The following is a 13,181-nucleotide window of genomic DNA, read 5'->3' as shown; positions in this document are numbered from 1 at the left end:
ATGCCATAAATATCTATCCAGAGTTTGCAGGAAGCAGAAAAGGCGAAGAGAGTGACTCCACCTGAAGTCATCAGGGAGCCATCCTTGAGTAGAGCCTCACAGGTGAGCAGGGCTTAAGGGATGAGATGAGTAAGGGGCTGGCTTTGGTGGTGGGGCAGGGAGAGTAGCTTGGATGACACACTGTGTCTGAAGAACTGCAAGTTATTCAGTGTGCACGGTGTAGGAGAGAGACCTGCCCTGGGAAGGAGGTGAGGCTACGGTGATGAGGCAGAGATGGTACCCACGGCTTCTCTCCAAGGGACTTCGAGATGAGATTATCCTGGGGACAGTGGGAAGGAATATCTAAATAGCCCTGCGGTACAGAGAAACACAGGACCCTTTCAATTACATTTAGAACACACATTTACCTGCACGGAATTTAAATGTCCAGATTCTGCTTCTCTATGGTTATGGCTCACGGACTTCCAAAGAGAGAAGTGTTCCAAGCAAGTGAAGATGACTGTTAGAAATTGGTCTCTCTGATGACCTTGATCACAGTTTTATCATTACGTACAGTGTCTATCTTAAAGGGCACAATGACTGAAGCATCCAAGGGCCCTTACAAATGGGCACCAGACCCCACTGGGAAAAATTAGCAGCAGGACATCTAAGGCAGGGTTTCCCCAACTTGTCAGTGTACCAGGATGTCCCAGAGGGCTTGTTAAAACACAGAGCCCAGGGTGCCACTCTCAGGGATTCTGATTAGTAGGTGGAGACCAAGCCTAGGAGTCTGTGTATCTAACAAGCTCCCAGGAGATGCAGATGCCAGGTCCCGGTTAGGGACTCGCACCTTGAGCAGCAGTGACCTAAGGGACTGCCAAGGCCACGTGGTACTTGAGTCCCTGACACAGAAGGAGCAGGGCTGCACCTCTGCCAGCCCTGACGCCAAACCCTTCCAAGCAAACCCTTCTCTAAAAGCAACTGGAGAGCTTTTCGTATTCAGTATCTTGCATGTCTCCACTCCGCTAAATTGGGAACCAAAAGTAATTGAAATTTCAATAATTCATCAGCATATTAGAAGCCAAAATAGGAAAATTCCCCCAGAGAGAACTACATTCAATGGTGAAACAGCTCAAAAGTGCCTGAAAGCTGTCTCTGCTGCGGCTTCCAGTAACTGGGGGTTAACAGAAATGTGTGTCGTCCTCATAAAGGGCCAGACACAGAGCTGCCCTCAAAACAGTTTAAAGACTAGAAAAACACATGCCTGTCAAAGTCAAGTGGTATTGCTGGTGAGAGATTACGAGGCTCATTCTGGAATGGTCCCGATTAACTGTGCCTCTCTGTGCCCCATGGCAGAGGGACAGGACCCATTTTTCCATCAGGCCAGCTTCCTGGCACCGGGGAAACCTCTCTGGTAGAGACCATGGATTTCAAGTTCTACCACTGTGAGAGTCTGACGAGGTCCTGAATAATCAACAGTGTTAACACCACTCCCAAATCTAAAAAGTGTCTGAATCATTCCCAAAACAATCAGTGGTCTGGGCTTCCTAGAATCTCAACTGGCCCACTCATCTCTCTTTTAAAAAAGCAAAAATGGCCCTGGGCATTTTATAAAAGCGTCATTAAAACTACCCATGTTATAAAAAAAGGTTTCTTCTTCTAATCACTAAAGTCAAACATGTCCACTGTAGAAAATTTAGATGACACTGAAAAATGAAGCCAGAAAAAGTACCTATGTTCTTTCTTACTCTACAGAGTAAGAGCTTCTAGTCATTTTCCATGGTGTGCTTGTGCATGGGCACGCATGCTTAAAATGATTTCTAAATCTAAATACCCATTCTCATATTAAAAGTTCTGGACGCAGAGAACGTCTTTGAAAACTAAAGGGTGATAATCATGCTTATTTTGGTCTACGCTTTATTAATTAATGATCATGGTTAGGCAGTGAAAAAAATCCAGCTGAAGGGGGTGGAGTGAGTCTGTGATGGGAAGAAAGAGAGACAGCTGGTTGAGTTCAATAGCCTCTCTCTTCTGGCTTGGGAGGTGGGGTCTTAATTTAAATGAATAAATGCACAGAAATGAAGGCTATAACCAATCTGCTGATTCAGCTCAGGTAAGGCTTAGGAGAGGGGAGAGAGACTGCTGTTAGAGTCCTCACTTTTATTCTTACCCATTGTAGTAAGTGGAATTGTGTCCCCCTCAAAAGATATATCCAAGTTCTAAACCCCCAGTACCTGTGAATGGGACCTTATTTGGAAATACGGTCTTTGTAGATGTAATTAAACTAAGGATCTCAAGATGAAATCATCCTGGATTTAGGGTGGGTCCTAAATCTAATGACTGGCGTTCTTGTAAGAAAAAAGAGAAGGAGATTTGAGACACAGACACACAAAGAAGAAGGCCGTGTGCAGACGGAGGCAGGGATTGGCCACAAGTCAAGGGCTACCAGAAGCTGGAAGAGGCGAGAAAGGATTCTCTCTAGAGCCCTTGGAGGAAGTGCAGCCCTGCCAACACCCTGATTCTGTAGACTCCAGAACGGTGAGAGAATATGTTTTTGTTGTTTTATGTCACTAAGTTTGAGGTGATTAACTAATATACCTATCCTTTCACTGAAGATATGTTATTAAAGAAAATATCTTTCTTTCAACCAGATATGTGGTTTGGAGTCAGGGGGTAGCTGGGAATCACAGGAACCCTAAGTAGGAATCGATACTGTGGGAAAGTAATTCATCACCCATAAAGCCTTTCCCAATTGCTGTTGACATCTTCAACAGCAGAACACAGAACACGACTTCAGTGGCCATTTTCTCATTTCTCCTAAAGTGAGTATGTAGCCAGGCCCCATCTAGAGGCCCAGAAGAGAAGTTTGTCTGTTACGTACATTTGAAACCTGCAGAGTATGAAGGTGAGATCCTCATCTTTCAGTGGCTCAGAGTCCTAGGCTCAGATGTCTGTCCTAGCCAGACACCTCGTGAAACATGCTCTGAGAAGGGACACCAACAAGGAGTGTCCGCGTTGTGAAAGAAGCATTATTCTGCCTTCCCAGAGTAGGAAACGCCGGCGTGCAATCTGGAAGGTTGGGTAGCTGTTTAACAAGCAAATAAAAAGAGGAAAAGGCATGGGGGGCTCTGAAGGTTCAAGGAAGGAAATGACAGTAAAATGCCAGGACTCTGCTTCTCTCGCTTAGAGTTCAATGACTTCCCAAAGAGCGAAAAGGGCTTCATAAAATCATTTTATTAGAGAAGAGAATGGACTGGAGTGAGGAAGAGAAAGGAAGTGAGTCAAAGCTGCACGTGAGAAATGATGAAGGCTCAAATACCGTCAGGGAAGTGGGAGCAAAGATGCCTAATACTCCCTAGGCCAGCATCGTCCAATAGAACTTCCTGTAACAACGGGAATGTTATATAGCCCTACTGTCCACAACGGTGGCCACAAGCCACATGCAATGCACCTAGTATACCTAAGGAACTTTATTTTTAATTGTACTGTATTTTACTTAATTGAAATTCAAATTTACATAGTTTTGCATGGCTAGTAGCTACTGTATTGGTCAATGCAGTTCTAGAACAATTCAAGAAAGGGACGAGATACCCAAACTTGTGGCTGGAATGACTTAGCGGATCATGGTATATTACTCAGCAAAATGGTGAAAACATAAGCAGCTGATTTCTCAGAGATAAACAAAAATGCCAACTTTGGATATACTGAATTTGAGGAAACCATCAGAGGTGTGAAGAAGGATATTCAGTCAACAATTAGAAATATAATCTGAGGGAAGGAGATCAGAACTGGACTTCTACATGTGGATATAGTTGCCAAGGGAAAAGGTGCCAAGGTGCAGCCATGTGGGTGGGAGGAGAGACTCTACGTAGCTGGTTGGACCGAAGGCTCAACTGAGGACAGTAGGAAGGGGCGGCTTTTGCTCTAAGAGAGAAAGAAGAGGTGAGGATAGATAATAAGAAAGGTGTGTTTGCAGACTGGAGAATGAGGATGGGAAACAGGAGGCTCCCACCTGATGGCTTTTGTCTCTCTTAGAGACAAGAGTTAAGGTCCTCTGCTAGGAGAGAAGGAGGGAATAGTAGCTGTCAGAAATGAGAAAGGAAGCTGACCGATAACCCAAAGAGAGAGAGAGAGACAGGCAGACAGAGACAGAGAGAGACAGAAAGAGAGACAGAGAGAGAAAGACAGAAAGAGAGAGAGAGAGGCTTACCCAGCAGCACTGAGAAGTCAGCTGAGCTTTTGCATTCTAGACAGCAGACTGACTCAAGGCATTCTTTTCTTCAAACCCCAGAGACCTCATGAAAATGGTAGTAAAGAATAAAAAAAGAATCAAAACCATAACAGTGAAAAGAATGTGCTTGGGGCATTAGCAGACAGAGGATTTGGGCGCATTCCTTAAAAGCAGAGTGGAAGGAAGAGTACTAATGAAAGAAACAAAATGCAAAAAGGCAAATTCTACAAACTATACGAGGGGAGGTGGCCCATCTACCCAGAAGAAGGTTGGCTGGGTTTAGATGCAGCCCCAGCAGGTACTACGAAGGACAAGAATGAGAGGCAGGGCTGAAAACAGGAGGGGTAACTGTCTGTATACAGAACAAATGGAAATTTCCAGCATATGACAGCCTCAGCTAAAGTAAACAGACAGTCCTCCTATGAAAAATGCATAGAAATGCTGCATAAAAAGGAACAACGAGAAAGAAATTCATTGCCAAGGTTCAAAGAAAGATAGTAAAATCTCCAGGTGCCAGAAATGAAGTGAAATAAGGTTAGAGAGGTTAGGAGGGAGCCGTGGGATGGAGAGCAGGGCGTGGAGTGTGCACGCCGGGGTGTGGGGCGGGGAGAGGGGCAGGGGCCCCTGCAGGTCAGCCTTTTTGAGCTGATGCTCCAGCATCAAGCTGGGAGCCTTCCTGCCCGACCCATCTGTGAGAAGCGGACTCAGCGCGTTGCCCCGGAAGCCGGAAAGGAGTCCCTGGGCTGTGCAGACGGGTCAAGCCTAAGAAACCAACATCTCAGACCTGTGACACATTTGGGTGTGGAGTCCAAGTTTATCCTAGCTCCCTAGTGTGGGACCCCAATCTTACAAATTCACACTGAAAACTGGTCTGGATTTTGCCAGGCCACTCACTGCCCCAGAAACCTAACTGGTAAACCACCCAATATCATTAGAGAACAGGAAGAGACTTAAGCCTCCCATGACTAGGAGCCCAGGACCATGGAGCTGCTTGACATGGAAGGATGACTGCAGGGAGAGGAGGATGAGACAGGAGAGCCAGCAGGCTAAATCAGGAGATGACTCCACTGGAGGAGAAATCAGAATAGAGCAACCAGTAAACCACATCACAATCACAAGTATGTTTAGGGCCCTTAAAGAGGTAGAAGGAGTAATTTCTGTACACAATAAATTACGAAACAAAAATAGGCAGATACCAAACAAGAATAGGTAGATGAAAAAAAAAGCCCATGGAAAACGTAGTCAATGAAATAAAATCAATGTATAGGTTAAGCTTTAGACTGGATAAAACTGAAAGAGAAGTAGTGAACAGGAGCACAGTACAGAGAATTCAGAACACAGCATGGGCAGCTAAAGAAGGACAAAATATGCAAGTGTCACTGAGAGGCTTCAACACACTTTTTTTTTTTGTTTTTTTTTGCAGTACGCGGGCCTCTCACTGTTGTGGCCTCTCCCGTTGCGGAGCACAGGCTCCAGACACACAGGCTCAGCGGCCATGGCTCACGGGCCCAGCCGCTCCGCAGCATGTGGGATCTTCCCGGGCTCGAACCTGCATCCCCTGCATTGGCAGGCAGATTCTTAACCACTGCGCCACCAAGGAAGCCCTTTCAACACACTTTTAAAGGAGTTCCAGAGGACAGGAACACAGATAATGACAGAGAAACGTTATTTGAACAGGTGAGCTTTCCAGATGTAGAGACCAACGTAAGTCCCGAGACTTAAGTATCATGTCAGGTGCTAAGTAGTTGTGGCAGTTTTTAGATGTGTCTGCAAATGCTTTGATAGTCTCTCCATCACTGGACTCTAGTTCCCCTCTCGTTGCACACACCTGGCCTGAGAGATTGCATCTGATGAAGACAGTGTAGTGAAAGTGCTACCACATAACTTCCAAGGCTAGGTTAGAAAAGGTAATACAGTTTTGCCTAGCTCTCTTACACGCCGCCGACTCTGTTGTGAGGAAGCACAGGCCACACAGAGAGGATGCTTGTGGGTGCTCTGACCAACAGTCCCTGCTAAGGTCCAGACAGCAGCTAGCCTCACCCACCAGACAAACGAGTAAGGAACTTTCAAGACGACTCTGGCTCCAGCCACCATCTGATTGCGACCACATCTGAGCCCAAGAGAGAGAACTGTCCACTGGAGCCCAGTCATCCCCAGGAGGATGCAGTTATCAGTAACTGATTGCTGTTTTAGGGCTCCATGTTTGGGGTGGTTTGTTATGCAGCTGGTGCTAACTGGAAGAAGAGGATGAAAACACGGCGTATCGAGAAACACTGCGGTGCAAAGGTAGGGCGAGGGGAAAGGATAAAGAGAGAATCTTAAAGCTGTCAGGTGGGGAGAGATGACACAGGCTCTGGGGCAGGGGAGTAGGTTTGTTTCACTCACTACTGTATTCAACACACTGAACAGTGTCTGACACAGCGTCGGTCTCAATACAATCTGTTGAACATCGCCAGTAAAACTGTCACCCTAAAATCCAATACCTGGCCTACTACAGTAGGCTGAGGAATGGCCCCCAAAGATGTCCACACCTGAATCCTGGAAACCTGCGACTATATTACCTTACGTGGCAAGAGGGAATTTGCAGGAATGGGGAAGCACAACTGAGAAGGAACACAGCCCCAGTGACACTCTGATGAATAAATCTGTGTTATTTTACGCCACTGTTGGTGGTTATCTGTCTAAGCAACAACAAGAAACTATACCCCTATCATGAAGAGTGTGGGAAAAAATAAAGATATTCTCAAAGATTAAGAATTAGGCACCCGTAGACCTTTGCTGAAAGAACTTCCCAAGGACGCAGGCTTTTCAGGAATTAGAACATTGAACTCAGAAAAAGAATGGCGTAAGAGAAATAATGATAAGCACAAAAACTGGCGGAGATGTAGGGGCAGAAGGAACCTTCCTATGCTGCCGGTGAGCGGACAGATGGGTGGGCCAGTCTGGAAAGCTGCACTGCAGGATTTGGTCCAAGTAAGAACATGCACACCCCAGGACTCTGCAACCTCACTCCCGGACATGTATTCCAGAGGAATTTCCACACAGGACCAAAGAGGACATGTGCACGGGACTATGCACTGGAGTGCTATTTGTGGTAGTGGGAGGTCTGGATGTCAGGCGCGGTAACCATGGTGGGGACACGACAGAATGTCAGGAGGCCATCAGACCTCGTGCATACACAGCGACATGGACAGACCTTAAAAATCAGAGCGCTCGGGGGAAACAAAGAAAAAAGTCTACAGCACGACACGACTGATGTAAATTAAAAACAACACACAAAACATTGTGTATAAGGACACACATAAAAGTGAGGGAGAGGGAGTGGGAGAGAAAAGCAATACATAAATTAAAAGAGGGCCTTTTCACGATCAATGAGCATGCTTTAACAGAGGGATGTAATTAGCTTATTTCTCTGCCCCGCAGGCCAAATTGAAAAAAAAAACAAATGAAAGAAAGTAAATACAAAGATGGGCACTCGGGAGCCTGAGAGATTGTGCAGAGCCAGAGAGAGAGATGCTGGCGAGGAAGAAGAGTCTGTCGCAGACAAAGATCGCTGGGGTGGGCACAGAGGTAGTTTTCTGGGAAGGCGGGCAGTTCACCGGGAGAGTGAGGCAGGGGCGGGCGTAAGTGGAGCAGCTACTGGCCCTTCGCTCTCCCAGGACCATGATAGGAGCACAGACAACGAGATGACCGAGCGTGCTGATGAAGGCATCTGTGAATGTGGTCCACAGATGAGCGACAAGCACGAAAGAAAGGTGGCACTGGAGTCCTGAGTAGGATGAGAAACATTATTATTAGCCATAAAAGAACGAGCCTGTTCCGCTGATGATAACGGAGGAGCGGTCGCTGCGTAGCCGTAATTTCAGGCGGTTAGGTCGTAATCCATAGTTTCACTGTGAATTGCGGCTGGCTGAGATGAGATGATTTCTACCCTGCAGCAGGCTGAGGATCACTGGGCCGGAAAAGTTCTACTGAACGAGCTTGAGGCGGTGAGTCTGGTGGAGTCTCGAGAAAGCTGCCTCCTCCAAGTCCAGGCTTGGGGAGTGTTTTGCAGAGAACCACTTCCTCCTATTGGAGATTTTACAAGACTTTTCTTTCTTGGCCTCCAACAGATAAGAAATCAGAATTTATTTACAGAAGGAGGAAAGCAAGCCCAGCAGCATTTCCATTCTCTGAAGATGTGATGGGTGTATTGTATTCTTTTGTTCTACAGCCCACGAAGGAACCTGGACTGGATTACCTAAGTGGCTGTGTCAGGGAAAAGGTCAGCGCTTTGGCTGTCTTCCTCATTTCTTACCAGCTTGCAAACAAACGGAGTCAGCTACGTGCTTTATAGCCAAGAGCTGGCCTTTACGCAGCTGGACTTCCTCACAGGAGCAGAGGCTGGAGAAGGGAGACAGGGATGGATAAGCCAACACCAGTGCCCACAGCTAAAAAAGCTGCTTCACAGATTCCGTGGCACAGATGTGCACAAAACCCTTTTAGAAGCAGTTTCCAAAGAAGACACGAGGAAATCAGTTTTGAGGGTTCTCTGCCTTGGATTGCACTTAAAGCTCCCTCGAACTACAGAGAAGAGGGGTGACAGGCTTTGCCAATAATGCTCCGTCGGGCTCAAGACAAACATATGCACACATAGCCTTTTCTGTAGGAAACAGACGTATTTTGTCTTCACTTTGTGTTGTTTTGGAATGCCAGGAAGACTGATGGATGGTACCCTAACGAGTCTGGCACCCACGCTACTATAACGAGGATGCTTTACTTCTGGTCTGTGTGGAAGCAGGAGAAGAAATGGGCAAAAGAGCAGAAAGAACGCAGGAAAGGAGTCCAAACAATAGAAAAAAATGAATGCTGCATCCCACAGTAAGGCCACCAGAGCCGAAGCTTTGGTGCTAAGAGTTAATGTCAGCACAGACCAAGGTTATTAAACTTCTGTGGGCCCCAGTTTTCTCATGTCTAAGAAGGGTGTAATAGTACCTCTTGTAGAGTTCTTGTGCAGACTAAATGAGATGTGCATAAATCACTGCTCATCACAAGTAAATGCTCAAAACATGTTCAGTGTCACAATTCAGGCTCTGCGTCCTGCTTTGCCTTCAGAGGTACCTATTTTTAGTCCAAGAGGGGTATGTTTAGTCTGAAAATATCCAAAGAATGTTAATACTATTAATATTATTAATGCGTCCTTAAAAATAAGCTATCAAGACTGCACTGAAAAAAAAATGCATTGGTGGGTGGCACCTTGTAAAACAATTTTCCCTCATCGGGTAGCACAGGAAGTCCTCCCCTATGCCAGGCAATGCACCTTGCCTTTGGAGCCCCAGGGTGCCCGTGTCCTGCTAGATTCTAGGATGAGCACACCCCTCTCTGCACCCACTCCTATAGCTCATGTGACCCTGGTGAGTGGACAGACAGGGTTGGGAACCTCTCTTGTTTCAGATGCAAGATTCATCACTGCCATACTGTGGCCCCTGGAGGAGCAGGCTAGGCATGAATAGAAAGGGCCAGAAGGCTGTGGTTCTCTCTCTTTTCACTCCACCTGTGGGGAGAGAGGTAAAGATGGCTGGAGAGCCTCTTGGAACACGCCCAGTGACTGAAGGACACTGCCTCCCCTTTCCTGTCTGGGAGATGGCTGGGATCACAACAGGGAAGTGTACGAGGGTCCTACACCCCATGCACTGATTTGGTGGCTCGTGGAACGGCCTGGGCATCTATCCTTTGAAAGAGCTTCCCAGTGATTCTGTCACGCATGTTGAGAGCCACCTCGAGATGGATGAGTGAAACCGCCAGTTTCTCTGGCACCCTGACTCCTGTCCAAGTCTATCTGGTATCATACTCAAAGCAAATAAATCAGCTGTGTTAGGAACATTTATGGCTCAACAAATACCCATGTGCTCCCTTCATATTTCTCAGCCCCTCTACGGTTAGGTGGAGCATCTGTATAGTTCTGGCCAATGGGCTGTGAGCAGAAGCATTCAGATATAGGGGTGAGGCTGTTCAAGTGATGTTTTAGATAATGGGTTACCATCAGCCTGGGTTCCTGAGTGAGTACATGGAGCAGAGCTGTGTGCTCATCTCTAAACCTGCATTGGACGTGCAGTGCAACCAGAAAACAAGCTCTTTTGGTGGGCCATGCCACTGAAATTTGGGGGGTTAGTTTGCTACTGCTGTGTAACCTATCCTCATCTTGACTAATACTCCAGTCACACAAAGGAAGAGCCAGCCGGGACTCCCAAACCGAGGTGGAAGGAAACACTGGAGCAAGATCGCCCTCCTCTCAGCTCCCTCCTACGAGGCCAGATTAGGGCTGGGAACGTGAAAACAGGGTGGTTGTTTTTTTTAAAATAAGTATTTTATGAATTTAAAATTTGCTAATATTGGCATTTTCTTCCTCATATAAAGAAACTCCTGGGCTTCCCTGGTGGCGCAGTGGTTGAGGGTCCGCCTGCCGATGCAGGGGACACAGGTTCGTGTCCCGGTCCGGGAAGATCCCACATGTCACGGAGTGGCTGGGCCCGTGAGCCATGGCCGCTGAGCCTGCGCGTCCGGAGCCTGTGCTCCGCAACGGGAGAGGCCACAGCAGTGAGAGGTCCGTGTACCACAAAAAAAAAGAAACTCCTAAGAGAAATGGAACAGGTAAGATATGAACAAATTTCCATCAAGGACAAAAGAGAATAACTGCTTGTGTGTGGATGTCAAGTTATTAAAGCTGGGAGATACCAGTCATGGTCCATAATCCATACTTTATTTTTTTGTTTCTTCAATTTGAAAATTAAGGAAGAGTAGAAAGAAAAAAGAATGCCTATCTTTTCACAGCCTAGACTTACTAGCGTCTTAATATTTTAGCATATTAGCTTCCCTTCTATTTCTGTGAATCTACTTCTATATATTAAAAACCATACAACTGTAAGAATACACACTTAAAAAAATAAACTAGGACACTATAGAAGTGTTCAAAATATCCTTTGACCCATACTCGTAGGTACTCCCCCCACCCCCATAACTATGAGATTGGCTTAAATTGTTCTGCTCTATTTGAAATATTTTTGCATGCACACATATAGAATTCAGGCACATTTACACACATATAAATTCACAGTAAATATAAAGTACTGTTTTGCAGTCCTGCATTTTCAATATACAGACAAGAAAAGTATCACGGAGAGGGAGGCTGAGTGGGAAGAGTTCACGTGAGATCTAAGGCTAAATAAGGCAAAACGGAGATGAATCTTTATTGAACCTATGTAAGGTCACAACAGTTTCACTTCTAGAAATACCTCTGCTGTTACTGATTTTTAGTTAAAAATATCAAAGCGATACTGACATAGCCTATCATGGGAGATAATTCAGATGAAGTGAATGGCTGCTTCAGAGACAGACCAGCTCTGGACACCTCAGCATGACGCTAAACATCTTATCTCCCAGTAAGGGTGGTCAGCCTAATAGTAAGTACATATTATAAATGAATTAATTAGTAGAAAGAAGTACATAATAAAACACATGGTTAACCTTTAAGGTCATTACTCTTTCTAAGCAGACTCCTTCATTTGGTTTGGACTCCTCTTTCCCTTTAAGCATGAACACTGATCGTCAAGTGCCCTTCGAGATGACGTGGGCGAACACTGAAAGTGGATTCGATCAGGTGTTCAGAACCAGTGCAGTAGTTAGAAACAGGCACCAATGGATTTAGAACTAATGGCTTTAGGGGTGGCTCTTGGGCTCCTACAAGAGGATGCTCAGTAAATCGGCAGAGGCGGTTGAGTTTACAGGATGAGTGCTACACCTGCAAGCTGCACACGTGCCCAAGTAGGACAGTGCCGGACCCCTCACACCTCCGAGATCCCTCCTGCGTTAGAAGGACTGTGGGTAGACGCAGTGCAGCACCACCACCCCTGGCAGACTCGCAAACTTAAAAGTGGCCCAAAGGATATGACTCACAGACTTAAAAATGGCCCAAAGGGTATCAGCCTGATATCCCTAAAGGAGAAGGAACTGAGAATTGAATCCAACCACACGGCCAGCAATCCAGTCAATCACATTTACAGAATTAAACCCCAATATGAACTCTGGATTCGGAAGCTTGGGTGAACTACCCTGGTTGGCAATACTCCGAGTTGGCCACACATCACAGCGCAAAGGAGGTAACACCATTCAGGACTCCAGGGGAAGAAAAGAGCTGGGAGCTTTGCCTTCAGACCTCTTTCAGACTTCACCTATATGTCTCTTAGTTTGGCTGGCTCTGATTTGTATCTTTTTGCTGTAATAAAACTATAACTGACTTTGCACAACTTTCTGAAGAGTTTGTACAAAATCTCATAAAGAATGTGTGTTGCCTGTGTTTGATTCAAGTCTATGGTTCGATGGGACACAGATTCATGAGCCAGTGGTCACATCCAGTTTGCTTTACCAAACTATCTGAGGAAAGCACTGATCATTTTTGCTGCATGGCAGTTGACCTAAACAATCAGGTAAAAAATACATAATATACAGAGGCTGGACCTGCCATCACATGTCCCTCCTATGAGTTCTCAGGGCTTCTCCTGTGTTTATCCCTCCCTATCACTTGACATGTACCATTGTAATGACCTGTTTATTTGCCTGTCTCCCGAACATCCTTCAGGCCAGGTTCTGTGTCCTGTTCATCACCGTAGCCCCTCTGCCTAGCACAGAGAAGATGACCCATCATGTTTACAAAATGAATGAACGAACAGCCAAATGCTTCCCTTTCTAGAGTAATTAATTCTACTTTGCCTAAATTACACCCGCTCCTTTCAGTGTGAGGAAATGAGCGGTTCTATTACAGAGCACGAAGACCTAAATGATTACCTCATTTAATAATGAGCCGGGACCAGTAATAAAAACTGTCTGCCTGTTGTTCCTTAGTTACTGCTCTGCCAAGTAGCCCAATCTGTTAGCTGACATTAAAGATCTAATTTAATTAAATTTTGAACAAGGCTCAGAAAACCTCCTGAGAGCA

General features: G+C 45.9%; 1 protein-coding gene across 2 annotated transcripts in view; it reads right to left on the bottom strand.

The window, feature by feature from the left end:
- The window catches only part of MCC (MCC regulator of WNT signaling pathway), a 440,601-nt gene that overhangs the window by 57,211 nt on the left and 370,209 nt on the right, over nucleotides 1–13,181 (bottom strand). The window lies entirely within an intron of this gene.

Source organism: Lagenorhynchus albirostris, chromosome 3 (genome assembly GCF_949774975.1).
Source record: "Lagenorhynchus albirostris chromosome 3, mLagAlb1.1, whole genome shotgun sequence".
Classification (NCBI taxonomy): domain Eukaryota; kingdom Metazoa; phylum Chordata; class Mammalia; order Artiodactyla; family Delphinidae; genus Lagenorhynchus; species Lagenorhynchus albirostris.
This window is presented reverse-complemented; position numbering and strand designations above follow the sequence as displayed.